This window comes from Lucilia cuprina, chromosome 2 (assembly GCF_022045245.1).
Source record: "Lucilia cuprina isolate Lc7/37 chromosome 2, ASM2204524v1, whole genome shotgun sequence".
Lineage (NCBI taxonomy): Eukaryota > Metazoa > Arthropoda > Insecta > Diptera > Calliphoridae > Lucilia > Lucilia cuprina.
The window spans coordinates 16,474,721-16,482,085 of NC_060950.1; the positions used below are offsets into that span (position 1 = coordinate 16,474,721).

Consider the following 7,365-nt stretch of genomic DNA (forward strand, 5'->3'; position numbering starts at 1 on the left):
CAGTTCTAGTTCAGTTCTAGTTCAGTTCTAGTTCAGTTCTAGTTCAGTTCTAGTTCAGTTCTAGTTCAGTTCTAGTTCAGTTCTAGTTCAGTTCTAGTTTAATTCTAGCTCAGTTTTAGTTTAGTTTCTGATCTATAGTTCTACATAATTATTAAAATAATAGTTTTTTAATATTTTTTTTTAAATCTTTAATCACTATATTTAGAAATGGTGTTATTATATTCGCTTAACAGTTAAACTTATTATAACTTAAAAAAAATTGTTGTATTTAAATACGAAATGAGTGAATGAGTATTTTTGTCTATGTGTGTATTAGCCTTTCTTTTGCTGTGTGGTAGTTTTTACCCAATTTTCATTGAAATGTATACGATGACTGCCTTGCATTTTGCCAATCACAGTCAAGTTCAGGGTTAATTAAACTAAAAACATGAACATGCATATGAACTTGAAATGACCAAACCCGGCACGGCACGTGTATCGATAAATAATTGCATGTGTATGAGTACATATTTTGCTTTTGTATGGATGTATAAAATGAATGAATTCTTGTATCCGTTTTGATGTGGTTATTGTTGCCCTAGGATGTTTGATGCAAAAAAAAACGTTTTTTTTCTAAACATTTTTAATGACATTGAGCAGGCAGGAGGGAGGATATATTTTGGTAGGAAATCTTTGTATGCAGTTTTTCTTAGTTATAAAAAAATTGTTGTCGTCGTACAAATAAGAAATCAACATTATAATAATAGTAATAAAGAAAGATAAAAAGAATATCCTTGTTATTGAAGAATTCTATAGTAAAGGATGATGTTATTGGTATGACGTTCAATAATATGGATTAAAGCCAAAACTGCATTTATGGTTGTTAGGACTGACTGTCTGTTTGATGGTTAAATAATTTCGTAATGGATCATATTCTTTTTTCGATTTTGTACTTACTGGTATAGATTTTGTGTTTAAAATGTTAAATGGAAATCATTCAATTTAAAAATTAATTAAAAAATAATAATTTTTTACCTTTTAATTAAACACAGTAGTACTGCGCACTACTATTGAAGTGCCCTAAATTTATACAAAAAGAATTGAAAAAAGATTAAATTATTAGCATTTAAAAGAATGATGCCATCTTGCAGTATGTTAAAAAGTTGTGTTTTCGAATTTCGATCTACAGAATCGATTATATGAAAGTTTTATAGATTTTATGATAAAGCCAAAAAAATAATCGACTTCGACAAAAGATCAATGGTTTAAACTGATTCGATTTTCGAACAATCCACTTTTTGAAGTTTAAAGTCAAAATCAATTATTTTGCTAAAAAAGAGTCGAAAAGTCGATTTTGTAAATAATTTTAAAAATGACCAAAAAGTCACGGTTTTAACAGTTAAATGTAGGGTCATATTATTATTATTATCCCAACCCCAATTTGTGTCGAAAAAAAATCGGAAAGCCGAATTGTTTGTCCTTACGAAGTCGAAAAGTCAACTAATCGAAAAAGCCTAAGATAAAATCGAAAAAGGTGGAAAAGTCGACAAGTAAAAAACTTATAAAAGGCTGACTTTTTATAAATAGCTAAATAAATTTGGTTTTTTTTTTGACATTTTCCAAAAATTGAAATTTTATAACAATTTTGACTTTTGCCAACTTTCGATTAGATTCCTCGAAAAAAGTCGAAAAATCGATTTTTCAAATAAAATTCAAAAAGATCGAAAAGAGTAAAAAAGTTGAAAAAATCGTCAAAAGTCGAAAACAGACGAAAAATCGGATTTATTCGACATTTTCCAAAATTGAAATTTTATAAAAATTTTGACTTTAGCCATCTTTTGATTAGATTCTTCGAAAAAAGAAGTGGAAGAATCGATTTTACAAATAAAATTTAAAAGAAATCGAAAGGAGTGGAAAAATCGGTGACTCGAAAACAATCGAAAAAAAACTCATGTAATGTCGAAAAAACCGAAAAGTCGACTAGTTAAAAGGCTGACTTTTCATAAATAGAAAAATTATATTTAAATTTTTTCCGAAATTTTTCAGCTTAAATTTTATATGCATTTTGACATTTTTCACCTTGTTTCGACTTTTTCAACTTTTTATATAAAAACGATTTTTCTTTTTTTATACTAAGTCGAAAAAAGAAGTCGAAGAATCGATTTTTCAAATAAATTTGAAAAAGAATCGAAAGTAGAGGAAAAGTCGGAGACTCGAAAAAAACTCAAAGAAATGTGGAAAAAAGTCAAAAAGTCGATTTTTATAAATAGAAAAATTGAATTTAGATTTCTTTTGACATTTTTCCAACTTCTTGCGACTTTTCCAACTTTTTATACAAAATCGTTTTTTCTACTATCTAAATCGACTTTTTATAAATAGAAAAATTAAATTTGGATTTTTTCCGACATTTTCAAAAATTTAATTCTATAAACATTTTGAATTTTTTCCAACTTGTTTTGACTTTTACAACTTTTTTAAACAAAATCGTTTTTTTTTCTACTATTGAATATTTATTGCACAACCCAGCAAAAACTCGGTAATGGGTTGTACTTCCATAACCACTTACTTTTCAATGACTACTACTTAACGTCTGCATTACACTGAAGTATTAGAGTAATGTCTTTCTCTTAATCTGATATAGAAATACTTTATTTTCGGCTTTGTCATTTTGTTAATGAGTTAAAATTCCATTTTTTTTCATTAAAATGTATATTGTTCGTTTAATTCAAAATCGATTTTTAGAACCCTGCTAAATAATTCTTAAAATATTATAGGGTTCTATAGTTGAAACGAAAAGTCGACTTTTCGACTTTTTGCATTTAGTTAAAAGTCGATTTTTCGACTTCTTCATTTAATTAAAACTCGATTTTTCGACTTTTAATATTTTATAAATAGTCGACTTTTCGACTTTTTCCGACTTTTCGACTTCTTCCGACTTTTCTACTTTTTCCGTATTTTTCCGACTTTTTCCGTCTTTTTCCGACTTTTTCCGACTTTATGACTTTTTCCGACATTTCGACTTTTTCCGACTATTTTCGACTTTTTCCGAAGCCAGAAGCGTAAATTTATAATGTTGCCATTTAACATTATATTATTATTATTATTATTATTATTATTGTTATTATTATTATTATTATTATTATTAAAAAAATTTATTAATATTTTTTCTATTTGTTGCAATTTTTTGAGTTTTTTCGACTTCTCCCGACTTTTCGACTTTTTTTTGACTATTTTCGACTTTTTCCGATTTTTTTCGACTTTTTCCAACTTTACGACGTTTTTCGAATTTTTACAACATTTCGACTTTTCGACTTTTTTTGACTCTTTCCGACTTTTCGATTTTCCGACTTTTATTTACAAAGTCGACTTTTTTCATAGATGATAGTCGAGTTATCGACTTTTTTGGAACAAAATAGTCGACTTCGACTTTTCGACTTTTTTCGACAAAAAGTCTATTGTTCGATTATTCGAAAGTCGATTTATAGAACCCTATTAACATATTATTAAAAAAATACCACGTTTCAACAAAAAATACCGTTAATTTCAAATAAAACTAAAAATTTTCCTACCAAAATATACAACCCTGTAAGCATTTGTTCTCTTCTAAACAATTCTCTTTATTTCTCTTGTCAATTCCATTTTACACAGTTATTCGCATTCGCATTTTTTTTCCAACCACAACACATTTTTTTACACAGCTGTCAGTTGTCATTTTGACATCGACGTTAGTGTGTTTTTCTCTAAACGTTCGGTGTGCGGTTGTGTTTTATTTTATAATTTTATGTTAAAAAAAAAGAAACTTTTGATTTACTTAAAACAAAAAAAGAAGGAAAAAAACATAGTTTTTTCTTCTTTAAATAGAAGATATTTGTTTTGACTTTAATTCCAATTTGATTAAGAAATACGGGTTCTCCATATAATATTGGTTTTCCAAAAACCACAAATTCATTCATAAAATTGTGTGTGCCAAAAAGGAAAAAAATTAAATAAAAAGGAAAAAGAGTGTGTAAATGGTTAAAAAAAAAGAAAATAACTTGTGTGTTATAAGATTAAAAAAAAAATTTGGCAATTTTAAATTGTAATTTATATATTCCTAAAAATCCTGTGCAATAATTATGGCGGTGACCTTTTACGTTCATTCATTTTGAGTTTGTTTTTGCAAACACGTATGGAAATCACACGTATCTAGAACGTCAAGCTAAAATTTTCATTCAAGTGGCGGCCTACTTAAAATTATTTTTTTTTTATTTTTCGTGTTTTTATTTTAATTTATAATACGTTTTTTTTTTCAATTTTACGTTTATTTTATTAAAATATTAATTTTTGTTTGTTTCTCGCGTTTATATACATATAAATATAACTAAAAACGTCTGAAAATATACAATATTTAAACAGAAATTCCAAAAACACAAGAAGGAAAATACGAAAACGCCAAAAAAAAAAACACGTAGTGAAACGTAAAACAGAAATAAAAACAACAATTTACTTTGTGTCTGCTCGTGTATTTCGTTAAATCGTTGTGTGTTCTGTTTAAATATTTTGTGTTTTTTTCTTCGTTCTTTTCTGGATTTGCATTATTTATAAACTATTATTTCTTTTAAATTCCAAAACTAAGAGTTGTTGTATTCAATCATTTGTACCTAAATAAAAGAAAAATATAAATTTTCATAGTTTTAACTTTTAAACATCGTAAAATAAAATACAACTTTGAAAAACATAAAACATTCTTGTAAGTACTTTTTTACATTATTATTAATTTTTTTTGCTTTATTATTAATTAATCTTTTATGTTTTATAAATTTACATGTTTAGTATACTTTTTATATAAGTTTTTTATTCATATTTTTTTGGTTACAAATATTTCTTGTTCATACCTATAGAATACATTTCGTATGTTTATATTTATAATAATTGTTGCTATTTTTGTGGTTTCTTTAGCAACAAAACTCATCATCATTATCATCATCTTGTTTAAGGTTTTTGTTTGTGTTTACATCAGAGATGGCAAATTGGTATTTTCTATTTGTGCAATTAAGCATTAAAAATAGTACTATTGTTACAAAAATTACAAACGGAGTAGAGGTTGTATCAGGGATGGGAAACAGTTTTGGTTTCAGTATCAAAAAATATTTCAGAGAGTACTTTTTTGGATCTCAAAGTACTAAGGATAGATTGATAGGAGGATGTTTACTACATCAAATCCGAATCTAGGCCACAAACGGGCCTGTTGTGCGCTCTTTATCATGAAAAAAAAGGAACTGAACGAATTATTCCAATCAGTGTTAGTCAGGAATGTTATTTCCGGAATAACATCACTTCAAAGATACTTGGATCTATCTTCGACGAATGCCTCGCAGTGGCAAAGAAAGTGCTCCAGAGTTTTACTGTCCTCTCCACATGCTCTACATACGTCTAAATCCACATGTCCAATTTTGCATAAATGTGCTCGTAATCCTGTGTTTCCACTCAGCACGTACTATATTACTAACTTCAGACTTGCTCATTATGAGGAGATTTTTCTTCTTGCTCATCAGGGTCACCCCATAGGATTTTCGTAGTTCTAACCACTGTTTCATTATTCCAAGAGGTCTTATGGGATTCTCTCACCCATATTTTTAGTTCAGCTTTTTTTGCGTCGAATGGTTTTGTATTTGTCAGTTTAACTGCCTTGAGCTGACTTCCCTTTAAAGCTATTACATTCGCTCTTTCGTTACCGACTACTCCCGAGTGGGCTGGTACCCATATGATGTGAACCGTGCCTCTGGGAGAGTATTCAGTTAAAGCTTTCTTACAATCCAAAGTACTAAAATATTTTTTTTTTTTTTGATAAAAGTTTGTATTTTCTGAAATTTATTTACACATTTTTAAATTGGAATGGGCGTTATAGGTTGATATGGTGTCCGTCCCTCAATGTTAACATCTTTGATATAATTTGATGAAGTTTTCCCAGGAAATGCGTGGTATCTCATAGCTACGATACAAATATCGAGAAAAAGTGTCAAAAAAATATTTTAAATTTAAAAGAAACTTTTATCCGCATATTCTAATTTTCTTGTTTTTTCAAAACGATTTATTGAAAATTATTTTAACAGACAGATTTACTACCGGTTAAAGGATAATCGAATATTGATATTGTAGCCATGAAAGTATCAAATAAGACTCAGGAGTATCACAGTACTTTTGCACATCAAATAGTATCAAAAAAAGTACCATCGTACCAATTTTGCCATCCCTGGGTTGTATATCCTTCTCTCTTTCCCTCAGGACATGTTATCTTAATAAACTTCTCTATCTGGGTGTTATTTCAATACGGGGAAAGGAGATGCCTCCAATACTTCTAGTTCTCCGAACTATTAGAAGAAGTATGCTTTATATTCTAGAAGCAGTGTGTTTTATATTCTGGTAGCACTGGATCCGTTAGGACACATGACAGAGTTTCGGACTTGTAGTTTGAAATTTCATAATTTGATATAAAATTCGTGTAAACAAATTAACACCAGATTTTTAATAAACTTTATCAAAGAAAAAGTGTCTTTAGAGGATTATTTCTAATATAAATACCCCTATTCTGCATTTCGATTACATTTACGCATTCAGTCACGCAACGATCAAAAAAGGTATTCCAATCAAATCTGAATCGTATGCAGATCGTAAAGAAGAAGTAATTCCATTTCGTTTCAATGATATACGAATTGTGTATACAGTGTTACGATCTTACCTACGTTTTTCTAAGTTGTTGTTTATGTAGCAGAGAGTGGAATCAAAATACAGAAAACCAAAGTTACCAAACGGAGAAAATTTCGATTCGAATTGAAATGCAGAATAGGGCTCAATAATATGTACAGCCAAAAATGTTTGCGAGGCATCACTGCCTCTTCTATCCTATCCAAATCTCAGAAATCCAAAATGATGTTTTATAAACAAAGAAATCTCTATTCTTGTACTACTCTAATATCTCGTAATAAAATCGTTTAAATAAAATTTTCATTAGTTTATATTTTCTTAAAAAAATAAACTCTACAGGAATTTAAAAACCTAAACGTGGTTTTAAATTAAACTCATATCTATCTATGCACATAACAATCTACCGGTTTTTGTTTATCCACTTTTGTTTGTATTTACTACATGTCTTTCATTTCAATACACTACAAGCCAGGGATGGAAAATTAAGTACATTAGTATATTTTTATATAGATATTTTACGTACATTTACTAGCTTAAAACTTTTCATGAGTATTCTACAGTTTAGACTACAGTATAGTCTATAGTCTAGTCTAAAGTCTAGGCTATAGTGTAGTCTATAGTCTAGTCTATAGTCTAGTCTATAGTCTAGTCTATAGTCTAGTCTATAGTCTAGTCTATAGTCTAGTCTATAGTCTAGTCTAT

General features: G+C 28.4%; 1 protein-coding gene across 5 annotated transcripts in view; it reads left to right on the forward strand.

Moving 5' to 3' along the window:
- LOC111683139 overlaps positions 1 to 4,713 on the forward strand; it is a 9,002-nt gene extending 4,289 nt beyond the window's left edge. For 2 of the 5 annotated variants that reach the window (XM_046954119.1, XM_046954125.1), the window contains exon 2: positions 4,595 to 4,713. The gene's annotated coding sequence lies outside the window, so the exon portion shown is untranslated. Of the gene's footprint in view, positions 1 to 3,583; positions 3,993 to 4,374 lie in introns of those variants that run through there. The other 3 variants (XR_006941287.1, XR_006941286.1, XM_046954115.1) reach the window with 3 other exon arrangements.
- Positions 4,714 to 7,365: the final 2,652 nt, after the last annotated feature.